Consider the following 26,331-nt stretch of genomic DNA (forward strand, 5'->3'; position numbering starts at 1 on the left):
CCAAAGGAAATTTCCTGGTGGTTCAGTGGTTAGGGCTCCATGTTTTCACTGCCAGAGTCGAGGGTGGGGATCTGAGATCCCACAAGCAGGGAGGCTAAAAATTAATAAGTAATAATAAAATATTTTTAAAAAGAACACAACCACTGTACAGCGTTAAAAACCAGGAATTTAACTTTGATATTATCTAACCCAGGCTTCCGTGATGGCTCTGGGTAGAGAATCAATCTGCCTACAGTGCAAAAGACACAGGAGATGCAGGTTTGACCCTGGGTGGGGAAGATCCCTGGAGGAAAGCATAGCAACCCACTTCAGTATTTTTGCCTGGAGAATCCCACAGACAGAGGAGCCTGCTGGGCTACAGTTCATAGGCTTGCAAAGAGTTGGACACGACTGAATTGACTTAACATTAATACACACAGGCATTGTGTATTAGTTGGGGTAATTCTGGCTACACTGTCCACATAAAACACCTTGGGGGACAACTGCCCCCAGCTCTTTGTGTGAAAACAGCTTTGAGGGGCAGTTTTCAGAAGCAGAAAGGAGTAGAACCCGAGACGCCGGCACGGGTAATGAGCAAGACAGTGGTCCCCTGCTCGGAAGGGTGCTCTGAAGCTGTTTCTTAGGACAGCGGTGAGGACTAAGTTAGGTGCAGCGGCCAACTGCGCACCCTCAGTGCCTCCCCTCCCCCGGCTTGCCCTCCAGGAAGGACCAGCCCCAGAAGAGTCGCCTTGGCATCATTCTTACCGTTCCCAGGACCAGACATGCGCTTTGGTGCTGGAAATCTGCTATAAAGATGTGATTTCATTCAGTAAATGTGTCCTTTCTAAATATGGAGGTCGATGGAGCCCTGCTCTCTGGGCCCTTTCATCTCTGAGGGTGGGTGACTTTCCAGACATCTTCATTTGCGGAGGAGCAGATACTGCTTGGATCAAGCAGACGGGGATGCAGTGCAGCTCTACCTGGGACAAGACACCCTTTAGGGACATCCTGGACCCAGGCTCCTTGGCCACCTGAGATATGAGGGCCCTTGGAAATGCTTCTGACCCACCAACGGATGGCAGCCATTGGGAAGGCACTCTAAATCAGGGGTCCCTAAGCCCTGTGTTAGGAACCCAGCCACACAGCCGGAAGTGAGCGGCAGACAAGCAAGAGAAGCTTCAACTGTATTTACAGCCTCTCCCCATCACTCACATTACAGCCTGAGCTCCGCCTCCTGTCAGACCAGTGGTGGCCTTAGATTCTAATAGAAGCTCCAACGCTCCTGTGAACTTCCCACCCGAGGGACCTAGGTTGGGTGCTCCTTCTGAGGATCCAATGCTTGATGATCCTGCTTTATGATGAGTTATATAATTATTTCATCATATGTGTGTGTGTGAGTTGCTCATTCGTGTCTGACTGTTTGTGACCCCATGGACTGTAACCCACTAGGCTCTTCTGTCCATGGATTTCCCAGGCAAGAATACTGGATACCAGAGGGGGTTGCCATTTCCTCCTCCAGGGGCTCTCCCAGACCCAGGGATGGAATTCAGATCTCTTTCATTGCAGGCAGATTCTGTACCGTCTGAGCCACCAGGGAAACCTACCACAAGGTAATAATAATGAAATAAATAAATAAATTCTCTGGCAGTCCAGTGGTTAGAACTCTGAGCTCCCAATGCAGGGGTTTGATCCTTGGTCGGGAAACTAAGATCCCACAAGCCACACAGCATGGCCAGATAAACAGACAATAAATGTAATGTGCTTGAATCGTTCAGAACCCCCTGTCCCGACACCATGTCCATGGAAAAATTGTCTTCCGTGAAACCAGTCCCTGGTGCCAAAAAGGTGGGGAACCACTGCTCTAGACGTTCGCTGTGCATCCAGTGGAGGCAGTGGGTTAATCCTAACCTGCATCCTATCAGCGTGGCCATGTGACACAGGTGACCACCCTCACCTAGGACAGTAATCCACGTGGCTGCTTCAGTCCCCCCTGCCGAGGAACCTTCGCCTCCGTTCTCCTGGCAAGTTGCTGCTCTCTCCACGTCGTTTTCCCTTTTAGCACGCGTGCATCTCAGGCTGCAGCCGGCATCTGTGTAGCCAGTCGCCTGTGTAGACAGCTGGGCTGGATTTCTCACAGTGATGTGTGTGAAGAGGCGGCCGAGAGCCTTCCAAACCTAGCCAGGCCTGGAGTCTTCCCGGCGAAAGAGAAACATAAAAGCCTGAAAGCAGAGCTCCTGTTGGCCCTGTGCCCAGGCAGCCAGGCGTGTGGGAGCGGCCCTGGAGCGGCAGACAGACAAGCTGGCCTCACTCGGCTCCCTGCCGAGGCCGCCAGGTGCTTCTTTAGTCTAAAGGTTGGAGGCAAGACTTTGGACTCAGATAAATTTTTGCTGGTTAGCAAACTCCCAAGTCTCTCCCTGGTCAGAGCCATTCCTAGTGGTCATTAATCGGGTTTATGACAAAAAAATGCTTTAGGAAATTCCCTTGTGATCCAGTGGTTAGAACTCTGAGCTCCCAAAGCAGGGGTTTGATCCTTGGTCAGGGAACTAAGATCCTGGAAGCCACACAACATGGCCAGATAAACACGCAAACCGATAAATACATGAATAAAAATGTGTTCCTCTGAGGTTTTTTTTTTTTTTTAAAGCTTAAAGTATTTTAAAGTGTAAAAGAGTTTCCCCTGCACCATGGTGATGTTGCTGAATAAGCAGATTGATTTTTGATGTGTGCTCAGGTTCTAGGAGCAAGTGAGGGAGTGCTTTTGGGATGTGCTTTTCCATCCTTTTGGAGACAGGGAGGTGGAGAGATTTAGATGTATAATTAAATTCTGTTCCACACACATTAATGAACATGTGCCTGAGATTCCCAGGTGGCAGTAGTGATAGAGAGTTGATGCGCCAGTGCAGGAGATGTAAGAGACGTGGGTTCGATCCCTGGCTGGGAAAGATCCCCTGGAGGAAGGCATGGCAACCCACTCCTGTATTCTTGCCTGGAGAATCCCATGTTCAGAGGATTGGCAGGCTACTGTCCATAGGGTTGCAAAGAGTAGGACACAACTGAAGTGACTTAGCAGGAGCGCCAGCCTAGTGTGGGCCAGCTGCTGGGAATACACGGTTTAAGCTAGCTGTCATTCCTGCCCACAAGATGCTTGAAATCTAGAAGGGGAAACAGACTGAGAATTGTAATTCAGTGTGATAAACTCTAAGACAGAGTGGGCCTGAGGTATGTGGATGGCCAGAGGAGGTGGGCAGGGTAGATCTTTTAATCCACACAATAGTGATCCTCCAGGGCGTTCTAATCTTCAGGGCATTTCTGAACAATAGCAAAATTTGCAAACAAAATTATTTCACCACTAAATAACAATGAGGAAGTGTAACCCAATGAAGCCATTTGGTGGCAAAACCTGACCTAAACTATTTATCCTTTTCAGCCTGAATAGTCATACTGATGTGCTTAGGACTTCCCAGGTGGTGCTTTGATAAAGAATCTGCCTGCCAAGTAGGAGACTCGAGTTTGATCCCTGGGTCGGGAAGATCCCCTGGAGGAGGAAATGGCAACCCACTCCGGTATTCATGCCTGGAAAATTCCATGGCAGGCTACACAGTCCATGGGGCCTCAAAGAGTCAGACACGACTGCGCACGCACACTCGCCATTGATATGTCTGATGATGGACCCACTACAGGTATTACTGTAATGGCTAGGCACTCTATTACCTTTCTCAGGTCTGAACAATTCTGAATCTTGAAGCACATCTAACCCTCGGGTTTTGAGGAGGGCCTGGGGACTTGTCCTGGCATCGTCTGCATTTTGCATCTGAGAAGGCAGAATGCAGGGCAGACTCATTTGCCCGAGATCTGGAGCTGCAAGGAGTGGTCAGGGCTGGCGGGAATGTCCTTCTATTCCCAGGCCCTGCTGGGCACCCCAGGTGGCACTGCCTTGAGAGACTCCTACTTACACTGCAGTGGTTTGGGCACCAGACTCCTGGGCGACTCTGGAGTGGTGATGGATTGAGGTGGCATTGCCCACGGATGTCCCCAGGCGGCTGTGATGGGCACGTGCGTGTCAGTTTCCCCCCGTTGGCCTGGGCTCAGCCACCTCGCCCTGGTGGTAGTCAGGTCCTGTTCGACAAGGAGTGGGTTTTCTGTGCTTCTCTGCCCACAAGACCTGCTGTTGCCATGTCCAGAAACTGCCCACCTCCCCACCCTGGGCTCTTTCTCACTGCTCCTCTCTGCCATTCGTCTCACATTTTGTTCCCATCGCTGGCTTCCGGTCTGTTACCCCTCAGGTCTCTTCCACCAGCAGGAAAGATGTACTTGCAAATAATTATGGAGTTTTGTAGTTCAACCCTGGGATCAGCTTTGTGTTCAGACAGGGCGTAGCCAATGGTGAGAAGTGGTTTTAGGGACCCAGGACAGGCCTGAAACAGCCCTCAAATCACCTTCCCCAGCTCTCCTACCCGTTGAAGCAGGGATTCTGGACTGAGACTGCATGCTTCAGGGGTTTCATGAGCCCCTGAAATAGATTTTGTGTGAGTTGGCATTTTTCTTCTATTGGATTCTCAGCGGAGCCTGTGACTTTAAAAAGGTTAAGTGCTGCTGGACTGGAAAGAGCCTCATTAAACATGCCAGTGTTTCCTAAAAGGATAAACAGTAAAATGTTCATTTATATACTCTCATCCATTATCGCATCCTGTATCTATAGTCAATATGACCACTTTCATGCTTTATTTAGTAGGCAGGGTAATTAAGCTTTGATAGGCTGAAGGGCGGGGGCTTCCCAGGTGGCGCTAGTGGTAAAGAACCTGCCTGCCAATGCAGGAGATGTAAGAGATGTGGGTTCGATCCCTGAATAGGGAAGATCCCCTGGAGGAAGGCATAGCAACCCACTCCAGTATTCTTGCCTGGAGAATCCCATGGACAAAGGAGCCCATAGGATTGCACAGAGTCAGACATGAGTGATGCGGATTAGCACTAGCATGGGCTGAAGGGAAAACCTGACCCATTCTGGATTCCATAGGTCTTTATCGGGTAGATCTTCATAGAGCACCAAACCCCCTGCCAAATGGGCTTCCCTAGTGGCTCAGAGGGTAAAGAATCTGCCTGCCATGAGGGAGACCTAGGTTCAGTCCCTGGATTGGGATGGTCCCCTGGAGAAGGGAATGGCAATCCACTCCAGTATTCTTGCCTGGAGAATTCCATGGACAGAGGAGCCTGGCAGGCTACAGTCTATGGGGTCGAAGAGAGTCGGACACAACTGAGCAAGTGACACTTTCCCTTTGTCCACCCCACCTCCACCACCAAATGAGGTATCCGCTTGGATCATGGCACATGCCAAGAAGAAAAAAGCATAGGGTGTTTTTCATCATTTTATTTCATTCACGATTTTGCCAGGTCTTCTCGTTACGAGGCAAGCAGTGATGGTTCCTCCAGGGGCCTTTCCCTGCCTCTGCTTTGCCACTGTTCAGTCGCTCAGTGATGCCCGACTCTGTGACCCCGTGGACTGCGGCACGCCAGGCTTCTCTTTCCTTCACCATCTCCCGGAGCTTGCGCAAACTTGTGATCATCAAGTCAGTGATGCCATCCAACCATCCTCTGTCGTCCCCTTCTCCTCCTGCCTTCAGTCTTTCCCAGCATCAGGATCTTTTCCAATGAGTTGGCTCTTTGCATCAGGTGGCCCAAGTATTGGAGCTTCAGCTTCAGCATCAGTCCTTCCAATGAATATTCAGGATTAAAGTCTCTGCTTATCTCTGCTTATTAAAAATACTCTGACATCATCATCATGAAACTCATAATAATTATTGAACAAGAGCCCTGTATTTTCATTGTACACTCAGCCCTGTAAATTATGTAGCTGGTCCTGATACTGGGAAAGTTTCTTGGTCATCTTCTCCCTTCCTTCCTTGTCCCCAACCTCAGGGCTTCCTGCAAGGCCAGGACTGCATACAGTCACAACAAAGGGTATGTTCTCAGAGCTTCCCTGGTGGTCCAGTGGTTAAGACTCTGCACTTCCAGTGCAAAGGCCACGGGTTCAATTCCTGGTTGGGGAACTATGATTCCACATGTGAGATGGTACGGTAAAGTTAAAAATAAATAAGTGTTTAAAAATATCCCTTTTGGGTGATGGCAGAGTATTTAGCCAGACTTGGGGCCCTTCTACAGCCTTGCGTTCTCACCCTGATCATGCACCATGAAGCATGAAGAGGCCACTGCCCAAGATAACGTTCGAGTGTGTGTCCTTGGCTCCCTCTGATATCACAAGGGATGTTCCAGGACTGTTTCTCAGAGAACTGCCAAGACCATGGGCCTTGGCCCTGAGGACTTACTTTCTTATCATAGAACTTGTCTTGGTTGCACTGGATAAATAGAATAATGATGCCACTCGACAGGCACTTTGCTCTGTTTGGCAGGAACCCACATTCTAGGAGCAGGAAGGGAATGGGCTGTGAGGAGGAGAAACTTGGGATGCTCGGAGCCTCCCGTTCTGATAGTGTGACCTTGGACATGCACCGGAGATTCTCCCCATCCCTATTCTTCATCTATAAGGTTACTGACTCCAAAGTGACTTCATGAGGCTGGTTGGTTAAGAGGCTCTGAGAGGGGCCAGGACTGTGGCTGGCTTGTGGGGCCGCCAGTTCCCCTACCCATCCAACAGGTCTCTGGCCAGAACAAATGGCCACAGAGTCTGCAGATGAGTGTGGGCACAGTCCCTGAGGACCAACCTCATTCAGCGTGGCTGACCTGACTTGCTTGTCCCCCTGCTGCCCTTTACCTGCCCTCAGCACAGCTGCACCCACACACCCACACCTGTGGAGGTGCTTTCCTCTGCAGGACCGGGAGCCACTGATCTGACCTTCCCCAGCCCCAGCCTGCCCAGAAGCCTTCCAGCCTGAAGCAGACATCTGAGGAAGACTCGGGATGGACAGGGGAGGGAGACCTCGAGGGAGGAAGAAGACCCTTGTGGTCCAGTGAATGGGAGATGGCCAGAGACTCATCTCCACAGACTCATCCCCACCAGCACTTGGCTGCATCTTTCCCAGCAACTGGTTCATGGGCACTGTTGGTGAGAGGCAGAAGCAATGGCTGGTATGTCATCTCCCCACCCACCCAGCTCTGGCCAAGTCTGGGGGGCTAATCAGCAGTGCAGAGGCAGGCTGTGTGAAGGAGGGTGTGCCTCGAGGATCTGGAATGTGTCGGAGGAGATATCCCTGCTGCAGGGAGTGGACCATGGAGAGCCTGGGGCACCCAGCCCCGGCTGGGGCAGTTAGCACGCCTCTGAAGCTCTGCTGGTGGTTGAGTGGCCAGTGCCTCTCTTCTCCCAGCTGATAGCCTCGCTTTTAAGGGGCATCCTGGGAGGACAGGGTGGGTGGAGCAGTGAGCAGGGTCGGAGAGATGCAGAAGGGGAAGACTTCGAATCTGGTTAACAGCTTTCTTCAAGCAACACAGTCCTTTTACCAAATAGGAGGAGGAAAGAGTGGGAGTGGGGTGGGGCTGGAGACCTGAGGCTGCTCTTTTTCTCTCTGAAGAATCTTATTTTACATCTTCATTGTTGTTGTTTTAACACATTTATTTATGTTTAAAATTAATTTTTATTGGAGCATAGGTGCTTTGCAATGTTACGTTAGTTTCTTTGTTGTTTGGTCGCTAAGTCGTGTGCGGCTCTTTGTAACCCCATGGACTGCAGCACACCAGACTTCTTTGTCCTTCACCATCTCCTTGAGCTTACTTAAATTCATGTCCATTGAGTCGGTGGTGCCATCCAGCCTTCTCGTTCTCTGCTGCCCCCTTTTTCTCCTGCCTTCAATCTTTCCCAGCCTCAAGGTCTTTTCTAATGAGTTGACCCTTTACATCAGGTGGCCAAAGTATTAGAGCTTTAGCTTCAGCATCAGTCCTTTTCATGAATATTCGGGGTTGATTTCCTTTAGGATTGACTGGCTTGATCTTGCAGTCCAAGGGACTCTCAAGAGTCTTCTCCAATGCCTCAGTTAGGAAGCATCAATTCTTCAGTGCTCAGCCTTCTTTATGGTCCAACTCTCACTTCTGTACATGACAACTGAAAAAACCATAGGTTTGTCTAAATGGACCTTTGTTGGCAAAGTGATGTCTCTGCTTTTTAATACTCTGTCTAGGTTAGTCATAGATTTTCTTCCAAGGAACAAGTGTCTTTTAATTTCATGGCTGCAATCACCATCCTCAGTGATTCTGGAGCCCAAGAAAATAAAAGTATCTCACTGTTTCCATTGTTTCTCCATCTATTTGCCATGAAGTGGTGGGACTGGATGCCATGATCTTTGTTTTTTGAATGTTGAATTTTAAGCCAGCTTTTTCACTCTCCCCTTTCACCTTCATCAAGAGGCTCTTTGGTTCCTCTTTGCTTTCTGCCATAAGGGTGGTGTCATCTGCATATCTGAGGTTATTGATCTCTCTCTCGGCAATCTTGGTTCCAGCTGGTGCTTCATTCAGTGTTGTTGGTTCCTGCCGTACAGCGAAGTGAATTGGCCATACGTACACATGTGTCCCCTCTCTTTTGGATTTCCTTCCCATTTAGGTCACCGCAGAACACTGAGTAGGGTTCCCTTAATTTATATCTTATGAATACTTATTCCTTGTAGACAGCCTAGGAAAATGCAGGCATGCCAAAGTTAAAAAAAAATATCTCCCCATCTGAGAGATGCCATTCCCTTCTCCAGGGGATCCTCCCCACCCAGGGATCGAACTCATGTCCCCTGCATTGCAGGCAGATTCTTTACCATTTGAGCCACCAGGGAAGCCCACATTGCTAACGTTTGGGGCTGTATCCTTCTGGACATTCTTCTCTGTGCATAACGAAGCTTCACTCTCTGCATTTATACTACAGTGCTGTTTTGTTATCAGCCTTCGTCACTTGTTGCCACATCAGAGGCTCATTTCATGCCCATAGAGGTGGATCCTGGAATTTTTAAAACGGCACTGGAATTTTGCAAAGTTTGGGTGGATTTATCCAACCAGTTCTTCCTAAAGATCAGTCCTGTGTGTTCACTGGAGGGACTGATGCTGAAGCTGAAACTCCAATACTTTGGCCACCTGATGCAGAGAGCTGACTCATTTGAAAAGACCCTGATGCTGGGAAAGATTGAGGGCAGGAGGAGAAGGGGACGACAGAGGATGAGATGGTTGGATGGCATCACCGACACAATGGACATGGGTTTGGGTGGACTCTGGGAGTTGGTGATGAACAGGGAGGCCTGGTGTGCTGCAGTTCATGGGGTTGCAAAGAGTCGGACACGACTGAGCGACTGAGCTGAACTGAACTGAATCCCCTGTTGTTGGAAATTTAGGTGGTCCTTTTCTTGCTGTTGTCACTCTTATCAACAGCACTCTGTCCTGGTAGCTTCATCTTTATTCATGTCCTTAATTATTTCCTCAGAAGACATTTCGATAAGCTTTCCATAGGATATATTTCATTCTAAACTTATTTTTTTCAAAATTGAAGTACAATTGATTTGTAATATTGTGTTAGTTTCAGATGTACAGCAAAGGGATTCACATACATGTGTATGTATATTTTCAGATTCTTTTCCATTATAGCTTATTACAAGGTATTGAACATAGTTCCCTGTGCTATACAACAAATCCTTGTTGTTTATCTATTTTATATAGGGTAGTTTGTATCTGTTCATCCCTTACTCCTCTAATTTATCCTTCCCCCTCTCCATAGGATACATTTCTGTGTGCATTTTAAAGCTTTAGACGAGTGGTTCTCCAGCAGAGATGACACTTCCCTGGCAAGGGGCATTTGGCAATGTATAAAGACAATGCAGGAGACCTGGGTTGGATCCCTGGGTTGGGAAGATTCCCTGGAGGAGAGCATGGCAGCCCACTCCAGTATTCTTTCCTGGAGAATTCAGTGGACAGAGGAGCCTCATGGGCTGCAGTCTATGGGGTCTCAAAAGAGTCGGACATGACTGAATGACTAACACTTGCACTTTTAGAGACATTTTTGTCTGTCACAGCTAGAGGTGAGGTTGCTGCCAGTATCTAGTGGTAAGGAAGCATGGTGCTGCTAAACATCCAGCAATTACAGGACAGCTCTCACATCAAAGAATTAGCAAGTTCAAAATGTTAATTAGCACCGACGTTGAGAAACTCTGCTTTGAACACATGCATTTCACCTCTCCCCACCCAGCTTTATTAAGATATCATTGACACATAACATTGTATAAGTTTAAGGTGTATAATGTATTGATTTCATCTATTGATATCTTGCAAAATGATCACCACCAGAGCATTAGCTAACACTTCCATCCTGTCTCATAGTTACCACTTCTCTTTTATGGTGAGAACATTTACCTTCTGCTCACTTGACAACTTTCAAGTGTAGGTGGATCCCCAGAGCTTGTTAATAACTGGAATTTTGTACCTTTGACCAGCATCTTCCTATGTACCCCTGGCAACCAGCCCTTTACTCTCTGGACCTCTGAGTTTGACTTTTTTAACCTCGACACATATAAGAGATCATGTGGTATTCATCTTTGTCTTACTTCACTTAGGGTGATGCCCTCAGTGTTCATTCAAATTATCCCAAACAGCTGGATTTCCTTCTGTCTCGTGGCTGGATAATATTCCATCACACACACATGGATATTTTTATTTTTGGTAATATTTGTGGTGCTGGAGCTTGCAAGCCTCCAAGGAAAACAAGGTCAAGGTACTCAGTTTAATTGGCGCACAACTCAGACCAACCCAGTCCCATCCTGTCTCCCACTTGCAGAGTGCCGGCACTGTTTTGGAGAAGGGAAATGACTAATGTGAGCCACTTGGAGCCTGTCCTTGCATCTAGGAGAGAAAGAGGGGCAGGATGCCCCAGGAGGAGGTGCAGGAGGAGGGGGCAAAGAGAGAGATGGAATGGGGAAGGGGGTGGTGCTGTCTGGACAATGCCATCCTTGTTGCAATGAAAAGAGAATTGCATGTATTCTTTAGGGACCTGAAGGCCAGTTCCGGGCACTGAGGACCCAGGCAGGGAGAACACACGCCGCTGCAGAGTGCAGGAGCAGGGAGCGATCAGAAAGCCTCTATTGTCTCCCTGAAGCTGGCATAGGGAGCCAGAAGGCCTGTGTCCTGGGGCGCTGGCCAGGGCCCACCCACTGGGAATGGAAAACATCAGCACTCCCCTTGCTGTATGTTATGATGCTGTGCGATAACCCAAAATGTTATCCTATCCAGAAAGTCTCCTTTTCAGGCAAACCCACGGCTCTAATGGAAGCCAGCTACTTCATTTATCCATCTTTGAAATGTGCTTTAGTTGTCCAAAGTGAAATGAAAAGTTAAACTGTTGGTTGCTCAGTTGTGTCCAACTCTTGGTGACCCCATGGATTGTAGCCCACTAGGCTTCTCTGTCCATGGGATTCTCCAGGCAAGAATACTGGAGTGGGAAGCCTATCCCTTCTCCAGGGGATCTTCCTGACCCAGGAATCAAACCGGGGTCTCCTGTATTGCAGGCAGATTCTTTACTGTCGGAGCCACCGGGCGAGCCCTATAGTCATCCATTCATAAGATAAATATTCCCTGAGCTTCTTTAGATGCCAGGCCCCGTGAAACCCAGGGAATAAGACACAGTCCCTGTCCTCATGGAGCACAGACCCTCCAACAATGTGTCAGGCAGGGTGCATGCTATGAAGAGGGACGTACGGGGTGGAGCCCAGGGTGGAAACACCCTACCTAATGGGGATGTGCAGGTGGGTGGAGGGGGCCTGGTGTCAACCAAACTTCTCTTAAGATGTGGTATCTTGGTAGGTACAGAGACCAGAGTAGTGGTTACCCGAGGGGAAGGGCCTGGGGAGGGGGACAGGGAAATGTGTGAAGGGGGTTAACTGTATGGTAATGGATGGAAACAGAACTTTGGGTGGTAAGCAATCTGTAATGTAGTTGTCACATGTGAAACGTATAGTGTTATAAACTGGAATAAAGTGAAAGTGAAAGAAGTTACATCAATTAAAAAAAAATAAACTTAAACGATTAAAAAGAGGGCTTCCCCAGTGGCACAGTGGTAAAAAATCCACCTGCCAATGCAGGAGACAGGGTTCAATCCCTGATCTGGGGCAATCCCACATGCTGCGGAGCAACTAAGCCTGTGTGCCACAAGTACTGAGCATGGGAGCTGCAAGTACCGAGCCCATGTGCTACAAGTACTGAAACCCGCAAGCCCTAAAGCCTGTGCTCCACAACCAGAGAGGCCAGCACTGTGAGAAGCCTCACACCAGAGCTAGAGAGAAGGCCCACCTCACCACCGCTAGAGAAAAGCCTGCCCAGCATTGAAGACCCAGCACAGCCAAAAGTAAAAATAAATAAAATATTTTTTTTTAAATTGAAAAGAAGTGATGTCTAAGTCAAGAACGGAAGGACCAAATGGAGTTTGCCATAAGCAGAGGAATATAAAATTTTCTCTGGAAGGCTTTGAAAGTAAAAAAGGTTCTGGTCTTCCCCAGGCCATTTCAGTGTGGTGCTCTATGAAGGAGTGCAATTGGACTAGGTATGCCTTCAAATGGAGAAGGCAGTAATCCCAGGGACAGAGGGGCCTGGTGGGCTGCAGTCCACGGGGTCGCTAAGAGTCACACACTACTAAGCGACTTCACTTTCACTTTTCACTGTCACGCATTGGAGAAGGAAATGGCAACCCACTCCAGTGTTCTTGCCTGGAGCATCCCAGGGACGGGGGAGCCTGGTGGGCTGCCGTCTGTGGGGTCGCACAGAGTCGGACACGACTGAAGCAACTTAGCAGCAGCAGTAGCAGCATGCCTTCAAAAATCAAAGTTGGGGACTTTCCTGGTGGTCCAGTGGTTAAGACTCTGAGCTCCCACCACAGGGGACATGGGTTTGATCCCTTAGTTGGGAAACTAATATCCGGCATGCAGCCTGTTATAGCCAGATAAATAAATAAATAAATAAATAAAGTGGAAACAGTGACAGACTTTATTTTCTTGGGCTCCAAAATAACTGCAGACTGTGATTGCTTAAAAGACGCTTGTTCCTTGGAAGAAAAGCCAAAACAAACCTAGGCAGCATATTAAAAAGCAGAGACATCACTTTGCCAACAAAGGTCTGTGTAGTCAAATCTATGGGTTTTCCAGTAGTCATGTATGGATGTGAGAGTTGGACCATAAAGAAGACTGGGAGCTGAAGAATTGATGCTTTCGAACTGTGTTGCTGGAGAAGACTCTTGAGCATCCCTTGGACAGCAAGGAGATCAAACTAGTCAATCCTAAAGGAAATCAACCCTGAATATTCATTGGAAGGACTGATGCTGAAGCTCCAATACTTTGGCTATCTGATGTGAAGAGCTGACTCATTGGAAAAGACCCTGATGCTGGGAAAGATTGAAGGCAGGAGGAGAAGGGGACAACAGATGATGAGATGGTTGGATGGCATCACCAATTCAATGGACGTGAGTTTGAATAAACTCTGGGAGATAGTGAAGGAAAGGAAACCTGCGACCCATGGGGGTTGCAAAGAGTCAGACACAACTGAGCGACTGAACAACAAATGAAATATGTGTTAAAAGGTAAATTGAGGCATAGTTTAAAAAAAAAAGAAACTTAAAAAAAAAATCATGGTCTTCTTTAGTCATCTTTTCGTCACTATAAATATTTCCATCATATATAAAAGTGAGTGGGGTAATAGAGAAAACACTGTTAGTGCTACCACCACCCCAGTCCAAGTTACCCTAAATGATTCTCCTCCTGCAGTGTCTCCCAACTGCTGCTCTTCCCCTTTAGTCCATCCTCAACGCAGCCTCCAGAGTGGTCCTATTAACACGGAGCCCTGTGCTCTGGTATGTTTAGTCGCTCAGGCATCCCTGACTTTTTGCAACCCCATAGACTGTGGCCCACCCGGATTCTCTGTCCATGGGATTCTCCTGGCAAGAAAACTGGAGTTGGATTGCCATGCCCTCCTCCTGGGGATCTTCCCAACCCAGGGTCTCCTGCATTGGAGGCAGATTCTTTACCAGTTGAGCTCCCAGGGAGTCTCATGGTGCTCTGATCATACCTCTTCTCTGCCCAAACCCCTCCTGCGGCTCCCATCTCACTGTGTATGTGCTGTTTCTGCATAGTGCCCCCCCCCACCCCGCTCTGTTACCTCCTTGAGCTCATTTCTAGTCCATTCCACTGGCCTCCTTGCCCTTCCACGAGCATCCCAGGCACAGTCCCAGGAGAGGCTGTTCTCTCTGCCCTGTGATCCCTTTGGATGGGATAGCTTTGGCTCACTCTAGAAACTCAGTAGTGTCCTGACTTTGTTCTGGAAGTATAGTAGAAGCAGCTGAAGGGCTATGAACACTGGTTAAGTAGACTCTCAGCCTCATCTCCTCATCCTTTGGTGCTTTCAGGCACTGAAGACACACACAGTTAGGGAGAAGGGGATCAGGAAGAGAAAATGATGTGGAGGAAAATGTCACAAATAGTCCCTTTTATATTTGGATATGACAGCAAGTTTACAGGAAGGGTATGGGAGGAAAATAAATTTCAGTTAGTTATTTTCCTGAGCATTTTTTTGTTTTGTTTTGTTTTGGGGATGTCCTCTTATACAACCATGGTGGTGGTTTAGTCACTAAGTCACGTCCGACTCTCTTGACCCCATGGACTATAGCCTGCCAGCCTCCTCTGTCCGTGGGATTCTCCAGGCAAGAATACTGGAGTGGACTGCCATTTCCTTCTCCAGGGGATCTTCCCTACCCAGGAATCGAACCTGTGTTTCCTGCATTGCAGGTGGATTCTTTATCATCTGAGCCACCACAGATATCTGAAGCCCTCCTACCACAGGATATCATTTACTAAATGAGTTGACTTGGCACACTTGTCAATTTTTATCCAGTAGGATACTGAAACGCAGGTTATGGCTCAACAGAGCTTCCAAACTCTATTGATTTTATTTCAATCTGTAAAAAAAAAAAAAAAAGAAAAGAAATCTAATCTTCTGTAAAGTGGTGAAACATTTATGGGCCTTGGAAAACACTGCCTACTTGGCTAATATACTTTTCCCTTAATAGCCTGCTTCAGTGCAATGGTATTTTATTAATTTATTAACCATCAGAATCCTATTAAGAGACAGTGCTAGAGCTGGAAGGGATCTTAGAGATTTTTCCAGCATGTGCATGCAAAGTCACTTCAGTCGTGTCTGACTCTTTGTGACCCCATGGACTGTAGACTGCCAGGCTCTTCTGTTCATGGGATTCTCCAGGCAAGAATACTGGAGTGGATTACCATGCACTCCTCCAGGGGGTCTTCCTGACCCAGGGATCAAACCCAAGTCTCTTGCATTGTCAGGTGGGTTCTTTACCACTAGCACCATCTGGAAAGTCCTCGTTTAGCCTTCTTTACAATTAAGCAAACCGGGGCCAGAAAGACACAGCCCTAACAGTCTTAGGGCAGTGCTTGGGACTGGAGCCTAGAGATCTGAACTCTAGATTTGGGAGTCCTTCCGAGAAGACCAGTCTGGTGTCTGGGAGGGGAGCCTCTGGGGCTCCTGGGAACCCACTGGGCTCCAGAGAGGGTATGATGAGTGAGGAGAGCCACACCTCAGCTTCCAGCTGCCGTCTGAGAGCCTTGCTTCCTCTTTTGTTTTACACATACAGCTTCTGCATATGATTTTTTTTTTGTAAATTAATGTATTTATTTTAATTGGAGGCTAATTACTTTACAATAGTGTAATGGTTTTTGCCATACATTCACATGAATCAGCCATGGGTGTACCTGTATCCCCCATCCTGAACCCCCCTTCCCACCTCCCTCCCCATCCCATCCCTCAGGGTCATCCTAGTGCACCGGCCCTGAGCACCCTGACTCATGCATGGAACCTGGACTGGCGATCTATTTCACATATGGTAATACACATGTTTCAATGCTATTCTCTCAAATCATCCCACCCTCGCCTTCCCCCACAGAGTCCAGAAGTCTATTCTATACATCTGTGTCTCTTTTGCTGTCTCGCATATAGGGTCATCCTTACCATCTGGGCTTAGTAATACCCAGCAAGTGGATATCAGGGCCGGGTTGCCTGTTAAGTGCATGTCCTGTTCCACCTCCACTGCAGAGCCGCCTTTTAGCCATCTTGCTTTGCTTCTTCTTTTCAAAGGAAAATATTTGCCTTGGGGGGAGCAAAGAGCAAAATATTTTAAAGAAGAGTACCTCTTAGCAAAGGATAATTTCATTTCTCCAAAGCCCTCTGCCTACCATCCATTCCTCTCTCACATGGACCTTCACTGTGACACTGACCAAGACTCCCAGGACATGATTCTCAAGACAGGACATGAATCTTGCTGCCCCAGATGATCTCAGTGTTTTCATAATAATACATTTCATTGCAGATCATCCACATCAGTACTGCTCTCATTTGTAATGCCAAACCCACCATCCTTCGGAAGTCTTACCTTCACCTTTCACCAACTAGCTGTATAAAAGGTGATGTCTTGCTTTTCATTGCCTTACTTTTCCTCATTATCGGTTAGACTTTTCTTTTTCATCCAATAAAGACTATTGTTCCTTATTTGAATTGTTATTCTAATAGTTATTTTAGGCCCATGTTATTTTTCCTCAGTCAGGCAGTAGTGTTTCTGACTTGCCAGACCTCACCTATTTATGACGGGTTTAGTGTCAAGCAGACTTATTCCCAGCCCACCCATTAACTAGTGCATGTCCCTAAGCTAATCTTAAGTCTCCGTTTCCTCATCTGTAAATGAGAAAAATTATACTATTTAGTTTATTGCTGCATTATACTACAATTCATATAAAGTACTTCGAAGAGTATGCCATATGTAATGAGTATTTACTATTCTTATTTTTTATTGGCATATAATTGCTTTACAACGTTGTGTTACTTTCTGCTGTACAGTAATGTGAATCAACCATATGTATAATATCCCCTTCCTCTTAAGCTTCCCCACCATCCCACTTACTATTTTTATATAGGAGCAATTTTTGGTTAATCTTAGTTAGTCAAATAAAAGAAAATCCAGGGTTTTTTTTTTTCCTTGTAAGGATGAATCATATAATATACCTGGGATTTACTTTTCCCTTCAAGAAGTGAACATATGGAGAATGTTCATGTAGCATGGGGTGAGTAACTTGATGAGACCAGGGTTTCTCTGCAACCATGCAGCATACGGACTTGACAGATTGATCACTGCTGCTAACATCCTTTCTGGTAAATTCCATCATTACCTTGTGATGTGAGTTTCCAGAGTGATACTCCATTTCATGTACCTTTAGTTTTTAGTACCAATCAAATAATGAAGAGGCAAAGGTAACGTACAAAAGACTACTTTTAGAAGAACAAGGAGATAGAATTTTCAGGCAGCAGAGAAGGAGTGGGAACCCAGGTGATGTCTAACCTTGAGTTGAGGATGTGGAGCTTAACTAACCTTGAGTCTAACCCAGATGATGTCTGACCTTGAGTTGAGGATATGGAGCTAGGAGTTCAGGGAGGCCAGTGTGGCTAGAATTCACAGAGAAGAGGACCAGACAGCAGACAGTTGCACAAAGGGAACCAGAGCTCCGGAGATGCGCAGGGAGTCCTCCCCAAGTGCTCTGGTTAAGTGCTGATAGTGTAGGCCTGCGAGGAAACTGCCTGAGGGCAGAAAGGAAGCCACACAAAAGGGGCAGAAGGAACAATCCTGCGAGCTCACACAGGGCTGGAAATAGTTTGTCTTCCCACCAGCCACAGTGGTAAACAACACAATTCAGCATTGGGTACAGTACTTAGAGAGATATTGCCTTGTTAGTGGGGTATAATTAGCCCTAGACTAAAGATTGCTCTAGTCCCACCTGACAAAGCTTGAAAAAGAAAACTTGAGGTATAGAGATTCAATTTCAGAAGCTGAAAAGAATTCTGGAGATTGGTAGCACAACAGTGTGAATGTACTTAACACTACTGAACTGTTGTTAAGACGGTAAATTTTATGTGTATTTCACTACAATTAAAATTAATATAAAAAATAAAAATAATATAGCCCACACACAAAAAGAAGCCTCAAAATGATGAAACTATTTATAGGTAATGTAACTGCATCCTAGAACACAGATCAAGAGTATAATTATAGGATGTAATTTTATATACTGAGATATAATTTATAGAATAATAATAATATTCTATAAAGAAACAAAAATATCTAGCACCAGACAAGGAAATATTCACAATGTCTGACATGCAATCAAAAATTACAAGACAAATAAGAAGGAAAAAGACAGCCTATAAAGAGGAGAAAAGTCAATCAAAAGAAACAGATCCCCAAATGACACTTATATAATGGAATTATTAGACAAGAACACTTAAGACTATATCCCATATGTTCAAGAAAGTAAAGAGTGAACATGAAAAGTAAAGAGGTGGATGACATTTTAAAAGACCAAAATCAAGCATTCAGAGGTGGAAAATATAAAATCTGAGGTTAAAAAAAATACACGAGGTTGGACTTACGGCAGACTAGACACTGCAGAAGAAAAGATTAGTGAATTTGAAGACACCACAATAGAAATGATTAAAAGAAAAGCGCAGGAGAAGCGGCTGCAACGCCGAGCGGGGGAGGCAGGAACCCGAAGGCAAGCAGGAGCTGGGTGGGGACCATGGCCGGGATCACCACCATCGAGGCGGTGAAGCGCAAGATCCAGGTTCTGCAGCAGTAGGCCGATGATGCAAAGGAGAGGGCCGAGCGCCTCCAGCGGGAAGTGGAGGGGGAAAGGCGGGCCCGAGAACAGGCTGAGGCTGAGGTGGCCTTGAACCGTAGGATCCAGCTGGTTGAAGAGGAGCTGGACCGAGCTCAAGAGCGCCTGGCCACTGCCCTGCAAAAGCTGGAGGAAGCTGAGAAAGCTGCTGATGAGAGCGAGAGAGGTATGAAGGTAATTGAAAACCGAGCCTTAAAAGATGAAGAAAAAATGGAACTCCAGGAAATCCAACTCAAAGAAGCTAAGCACATTGCAGAAGAGGCAGACCGGAAGTATGAAGAGGTGGCTCGTAAGTTGGTGATTATTGAGGGAGACTTGGAACGCACAGAGGAGCGGGCCGAGCTGGCAGAGTCCCGTTGCCGAGAGATGGATGAGCAAATCAGACTAATGGACCAGAACCTGAAGTGTCTGAGTGCTGCTGAAGAAAAGTACTCTCAAAAAAAAGACAAATATGAGGAAGAGATAAAGATTCTTACCGATAAGCTCAAGGAGGCAGAGACACGTGCTGAGTTTGCTGAGAGATCGGTAGCCAAGCTGGAAAAGACAATTGATGATTTGGAAGATAAACTGAAATGCACCAAAGAGGAGCACCTCTGTACACAAAGGATGCTGGACCAGACTCTGCTTGACCTGAATGAGATGTAGAACACCCCAGTCCTGCCCTGCCGCTGCTCCTTCCTCTCACCCCGACTCCGCTGAGGCCAGCCTGCCCAAAGCTGACCTTTAAACTGAGGGCTGATCTTTAACTGGAAGGCTGCTTTCTCCTTTCGCCACCTCTCCCACCCTCTTACTCCTGTGTCCTTTTCGCCAAACTGTCTCTGCCTCTCCCCAGAGATTCCAGTTGGGCTAGAGGCTGAACACCTTTGGGAACAACGTTTAAGGGAATGTGAGCACAATGCAAAGTGTCTTTAAAAGCATGTTGTGATGTACACATTTTGTAATTACCTTTTTGTTGTTGATGTAACAACCATTTGTAAAAAACATTCCAAATAATTCCGTAGTTCTGAAGCAGCAGTCTAATCCCTTTCTCACTTTTGGAAGGTAACGTTTCAGCTTAATGCATATTGCCTTCTCCAGAGAGAAAGGGAAAAGGTTTGGGCCTGCCTTACTGAGAGCCTAGCAGCCCAGAGAAAGGCTCCATTTGGGGAAACCTCATTGGTCTGTAAAAAGTACCCGCCAAACCAGAAAGATGATTCCAGGAGGAGTTAGCCAAAAAAAAAAAAAAAAAAAAAACTGCTGTTCAGGTTTTCAGCTTTACAGTGTCTTTGGACAACTTTTTTTTTTTCTTTTTTCATCAGAAGTGACCAAACAATTAAGATGGTGAAACCTCTGAGACCAAATCCTTGTCCCAGCTCTACCCTGTTCCCAACTGCTCACAGAATGGATCATGTGCCCTTTATGTTGAAGTGACCACTTAATTGCTCTCCTGCCTCCTTGAAAGGAAAGAAAATTATGTTTTGCCACTGATTTAGCCATATGAAATTCATCTCATCACCCTTTTCTGGGTCTGAAGCTGCTAAAAGGGCCATCTCATTGTGCTTTGTATCGGTTAGTGCTGGAGAAATCTTGAAAAGCTTATGTACAAAACTTTCTAAATTTTATATTATTTTGGAACTTTGCTTCTTTGGGGTTGAGGCACACTGGTCACCCCTCTGCCTGTGAGAGCTCTCTACAGTCTGTGGGCTCGCAGTGTGCTGATCTTTTGAAGTTTCTTTCCCTACCCAGTCCCCCTTTTTTGATGAGGTTTCAGTGAGGTCTGTTAGGTGTGCATCCTGCAGCTTAATTGGCTTAAAATGTTCTCTCCTTTGCTGTGGTCTCTTTGCGGACCAACTGGGAGAAAAAAAACCAATAGTGTAACTGTTTTGATACTGAAAATTGATAAATGTCTTTTTGAAATAAAGAACCAGTCCCTCCAACCATCAAAAAAAAAAAAAAAAGAAAAGCACACAGAGAAAAAAGAGCTGAAAGAAGTGTAACTAACAGCATCAGTGAGCTGTGAGACAATTTCAACTGACCTAATATAGCGTGTAATTAAAGTCCTCAAGGAGGGGATGGGGAAGAAAATATTTGAAGAAATACTGGCCAAAATTTTAAAAATTTGATCAGAATGAAAAATCCACTGGTTCAAGAAGTTCAACAAACCCAAGCACAAGAACTATGAAAAAAAAATTGGAATTGCTTAAAACCAGTGATAATCAGAAAACCTTAAAAGCATACAGAGGGAAAAAAAAAAAAAAAAAACACATATTACAGACAGAGGAACAAAAACAAGGAAGAGGGCAAGCTTCTTGCTCGGAACAAGGCAAGACAGAAGATAGTGGAGCAATATCTTTATACTGCTGCAAGAAACAAAATAAAGCTGTCAATTGAGCACTTTGTATCCAGCAAAGATATCTTTGAAATAAGAGGCTAAAATGACTTTTACAGACATGGAAAAACAGAGAATCCATTGCCAGGAAACCTGCACTAAGAAATATTAAAAATAAGTCCTTTAGTTACTAATAGATGGAAAATCTACCGGTTTGAAAAGGTGATCAACATAAAGGAATGCTATTTATTTCTGATTCTGTTTAGCATAAAAATGTGAATATAATGATAAATATGAAAGACTTTTTCTTATCTTTAAAAGATAATGACTTTTTAAACAAAAATGGTAACTATTTTGGAGTTTAAAACATATTAATATATAGAAGTAAAATATTAAATTGCACAAAGGCCAAGAAGTAGATTATTATAAGATTCTTATCTGTTAAGTGTTATAATTATTAGTTGAAGGTAGATGATGATAACTTAAAGATATATACATACTATTAACACTAAAACAACCACTGAAGAAAACAAAACAATTATCACTAGTAAATCAACAAAGGAGATTAAATGAAATCATGAAAAATGCTCAAGTAATTCAAAGAAAACAGAAAAAGATGAAAAAATGAACAAGTAACAGTTTGACAAATGAAAAATGCATAGCAAAATGGTAGAGTTAACCAGCCATAATAGCACCAAATATAAATGATCTAAAGCAGGTTACCCAGTAGAACTGTCTGTGATAATGAAAATGTTCTTTATCTGTCTTCTTTACTGCTCAGTCACATGTGGTTATAGAGTGCCTGTGAAGGGAATTTTAACTTTTGTTAAATTCTGGTTAATTTAAATTAAAATAACCACATGTGGCTAGTGGCCCATTGGCAGCATAGTTATAAATACCCAAATTAAAAGGAAAAATTGTTAGACTGGATAAGGAGCGAAACCCATCTATATGCTGGCAAAGCAAACTAGTTTGTTTTAAGGTACAGCATTTTTAAAAAATTAATGAATGTATCTCTGGTTGTGCTGGGTCTGCATTGCCTTGCACAGGCCTTCTCTAGTTGTGGTGAGCGAGGGCTTCTCTTGTTGCGGAGCACATGCTCTAGGATGCGCGGGCTTCAGTAGTTTCAGCTCATCAGCTTAGTTGATCTGCAGCATGTGGAATCTTCCCGGCCCAGGGATCAAACCCATGTCCCCTGCTCTAGCAGGCAGATTTTTATCCACAGTACCATCAGGAAAGTCCAGAAACTCTCTTTAAATCTACAGACATTAAATCAACTAAAAGTAAGAGGATGGAAAAAAATGTATCAGGCAAACATTAAAGGCTGAACTTTTTATGTCAAAGTCAACATCAAGAGAACATCACAACTCTTCTGAGGACAGAAATTTTATTTTGTCATCCTTGGTATTCCATTGTTGCTGGTGGGGACAGTCAAGGAAAGAAGGATGGTGTGTTAGTTTGCTAGAGCTGTTGTAACAAAATACCATGGACTTGGTGGCTTCAACGATGGGCATTTGTTTTCTCACAGGTCTGGAGGCTGGAAGCCCAGGATCAAGGTGTCAGCAGGGTTGGTTTGTCCTGAGGCCTCTCTCCTTGGCTTGCAGATGGCCACCCTCTTGCTGCCTCTTGACCTGGTCATCCCTCTGTCCATGTGCACCCCTGATGTCTCTCTCTCACAAGGACACCAGTCATATTGGATTAGGGCCCAAGTCATGGCCTCACTTTAGCTTAATTGCCCCTTAAAGGCCCTGTCTCCCAAAGCAGTCATGTTCTCACATAATGGGGGTTAGCGCTCAACATACGAATATTGGAGTGGAAGGGACACAATTCAGCCCATAACAGGAAGGGAGGTTGTTCATCACCACTGTTCTCCCAGGAACAGTGTCTTCCGGCTTCCATGGTGTGGTGTAGTTGTCTGGGAGCAGGCAGGGACCTCCCTCTTGAGATGACCATGAGGCAGTGACCAGCCCAAGAGAGAGGAGGGCCCAAGGGCGGGGGGTGTGGCTCACCTCTCAAGAGAGTTGAGGAAGATTGAGTGGGGAAGAAGGGAGCCCTGTCCACTCAGACTCTTGTGTGACTCCTATTATTTATATTGAACCTTCTGACAACAAATTACGCCTCTCAGATATATCTTTTTTGTTACTTGAAGTATTACTATGTATTTTTCCCTTTTGAATAATGAAAGAGAACCTTCAAATATGCACTGTTGTTCCTTCTGATGTGGAAGACAAGAACCAACTGAAAATGCTGACCCTGCCACAAACCCACCAGCTTTCCTCACCCACAACCAGCTGCCTCTTGTTGCCATGGCAACATTCATGTGGAGATGCTAGTTTTGGCTTTGCTTTGTTAATGTTGGGAGACTGGAGCAAGTTGATCAATTTAGCCCCTAAGGTGCAGGGTTTCTAGGTGAGGCTTGAAATTTGGAAGAGATTTAGGGGAAAGAAGGTCTTGTGGGAACAAAGGCTTTGGGGGCTCTGGGCTACATGATATGTGAAAGAAGGTGAAGCAGGTCTATAGAGCAATTTAAAAACAGATGGATTTCCTGAAGTCACCATTGTGTTTCCATGGTAACATCTCAGCTGACTCTGTCAGTTGCTCTAAAGTGTTCTCCCATCTCTGTGGACAGAATTTGGGTGTCAGCTGGAAGGGAGGACTCAGGACAGAATATATTAGACTAACCTTAGAAGGGAGAAATTTGGGTTAGCGTCTGGGGCTTTTTGGGCTTCCCTAATGGTCCAGGGCTTTCCTGGGGCTCAGACAGTAAAGAATTTGCCTGCAATGCAGGAGACCCTGGGCTGAGACAGTAAAGAACCTGCCTGCAGTGCAGGAGACCCTGGTTCCATCCCTGGGTCAGGAAGATCCTCTGGAGAAGGGAATGGCTACCCACTTCAGTATTCTTGCCTGGAGAATTCCGTGGACATAGATGCCTGGTGGTTCACAGTCCATAGGGTTTCAAAGAGTTGGACACGACTGAGAAGCTAACGTACAACATGTGTATTAGGGCTTTGGGAAAAGTCTCCCAAGAGTCAGGCCTCACATCCCCAGGGGAGATGAGAGCAGTCACCTGCTCTAATGACTTTTATGGGACTGGTGACAGCAGTTCTTGGGCGGAAAAGCCGTGGCGCCTTCCTGCCTGCCTCTAGGCTTTGTTAACCAGCGGACACTGGCCAACCTGTAATTTGTTCATTTAGTAAAATATTTATAGAGTGGCTCACATTAAATTCTGCTAGAGTCATCCATCACACGGTGAAATGCATGCCCATCATGATGAATGTTGGTTGCCTACACCCTCCTATGATAGATCTACACAAATAAAAGCTAATATTTTAAGTCCTCCAAACAGCCGCTTGCTTCCTTTCACCCACAGTCTTGTGATGCTCAGGGCACCGTGTTAGCTATTGAAGTTACAGAAAGGTATGCAACCAGGTACATTTCCTGCTCACGGGATGCTTACAACCTGGATGTGATGATGAACATTTTCCTGACAAGAATAAGTGTCAGGACCAGCTGGCATATGCTCCACATTCATGGTGCAGACAGTACACTCCATAGGAATTCCAAAGAGCAGCCTTTCTTCCAGGGCTGGGGTGATCAGGGAGTTCACGGAGGGGTGGGACTTGAACTGGGTTTGAATAAAGAGCAGTACTTGAGTAACAGGAAAGATCTTGGAAACAAATAAGCAAGCAGAATGGACAGAAAAGAAGTACTGAGACAGGAGTCAGTGTGGGTGGTTGTTCAGGAGAAGGAGCAGACTTACTTGAGAATGGTTTGTGGCATGGAGGGTGGAAAATAAATGTGGCAAGGCAAAGTCAAGGGTTCTGGTTTTCGGGATTCTGAAAGGCATGGCAGGGAGTTTAGACTTTATCCTGTAGGCAGTATGGTTTCTCAAAGGTTTTAGAGAAAAACAAACAAAAACCATAACAATGTAGTAAGATGCTTAATTTGGTAGCTGTGTATTGGATTGAAGGAGGGAAGAAAGAGCCAGAAAGTGTGAATGGAAAACTGATTGAAGGATTTGGATGGTGGTTGAGGAAATGGAAAGAGGGATGCTTGGGTGCATGGATAGACTGAATAGATGGGAGGGAGGGACCCCAGGGATATGGAGAAGGAATAGATGGTAACTGATTGGATACAGCAGAACAGGTGAGGGAAACTGTGATGTTTGAGCTTCGGTGAGTAGCAAAGCAGTTCATAACTTTAAAAGGATGCTAATGAAACCCTGCATTAATCAAAAACACAAGAGGAAAATTCTTGCCCTTAAGTAACTCACAGCCAAGTAGGAGAAGACCACTGTGATTAGAGATGCCAGGACAGAAGCATGTGCAGAGTCCAGGGAGGGCCTCACAGGAAGGAGTGGTCCTCAATTTTGGGGAGGAGGCGGATTGTCAGCAAGAGGTTTATAAGAGATGCACTTGAACTGAATGCTGAGGGACAGCTTGGTTGAGGAAGAAATATGATAAGTTAGGGGTTGTATTTGACTTCAGAGTTGACTTTGAGGTGAAGCAGAACATCTAAGTGGAAGCATTCATTCATTGCATTCTTTGTTACAGAGGGACTTCCGTGTGAGGCTGCCCTTGGGCAGGAATGAGGAGATGAGTGAGACTCGCTCCCCACCCTGGAGGAACCGCCCATCCAATGCGGGGAGGAATATTCACTATATCCTTCAAAGGTCTGTATAGAGACCCGCAACCAACTGTGTGCTGCAGGGGACACTGGATCACAGGAGTGAACAGAACGGACTAGATTCCTTCTCTTACAGAGGCCATCTGCTAGTTAAGAACTTTCTCATCAACAGACAGAATTAGGCTAGGTAAGAAAGGACAGGTTGAAGGGAAGTGCCAAAGATGCAAAGAAAAGGAGTAGTGAATTCTTCTCGGACCATCTCCATCACCAGAAGGCCGGGGAGTCAGGATGTGCAGGCCACCTGATGAGTGGTTTCATGCTCCTCGGTTGGAGCCATGAGTCTGTCAGTAGGGGCTGGGGTTGGGGTGAGAGTCAGGTGGCTCCGAGGGATGAATCCCAGTGTTGCCTGTCCTCCTGATTGCGAGGTGATAGGCTTGTTCCTTTGAGAAGGCACCTTTGTAGCTGGCACCATGAGCCTGGCATGCACGTCCTCTGTGTTTTGTGCACCAGGGTGGTGCAGCACCACCCATGAGCGGTGCGTTCACCTGCTCCGTGTCCACAGAGCCCTGGCACCAACACCAACGTCTGTCACAAGATCCAAGGCTCGTGTCCTGGTTACAGAGTGGTCTCTGGAGAGTGGATGTTATGGGCTGAATTGTATCCCACCTCTCATTTACATGTTGAAGTCTTAACTCTCTGCACCTCAGAAGGTGGCTGCATTTGAGATAGGTCTTT

At 46.0% G+C, this 26,331-nt stretch overlaps 1 protein-coding gene and 1 pseudogene across 1 annotated transcript in view; both read left to right on the forward strand.

Annotated features, from left to right (window-relative positions):
• Positions 1–26,331, forward strand: part of SCD5 (stearoyl-CoA desaturase 5) — a 169,614-nt gene that overhangs the window by 15,006 nt on the left and 128,277 nt on the right. The gene's annotated exons all lie outside the window — the stretch shown is intronic.
• On the forward strand, positions 18,487–20,578 carry LOC110122116 (tropomyosin alpha-3 chain pseudogene; annotated as a pseudogene).

The sequence above is a fragment of the Odocoileus virginianus genome, chromosome 29 (genome assembly GCF_023699985.2).
Source record: "Odocoileus virginianus isolate 20LAN1187 ecotype Illinois chromosome 29, Ovbor_1.2, whole genome shotgun sequence".
Lineage (NCBI taxonomy): Eukaryota > Metazoa > Chordata > Mammalia > Artiodactyla > Cervidae > Odocoileus > Odocoileus virginianus.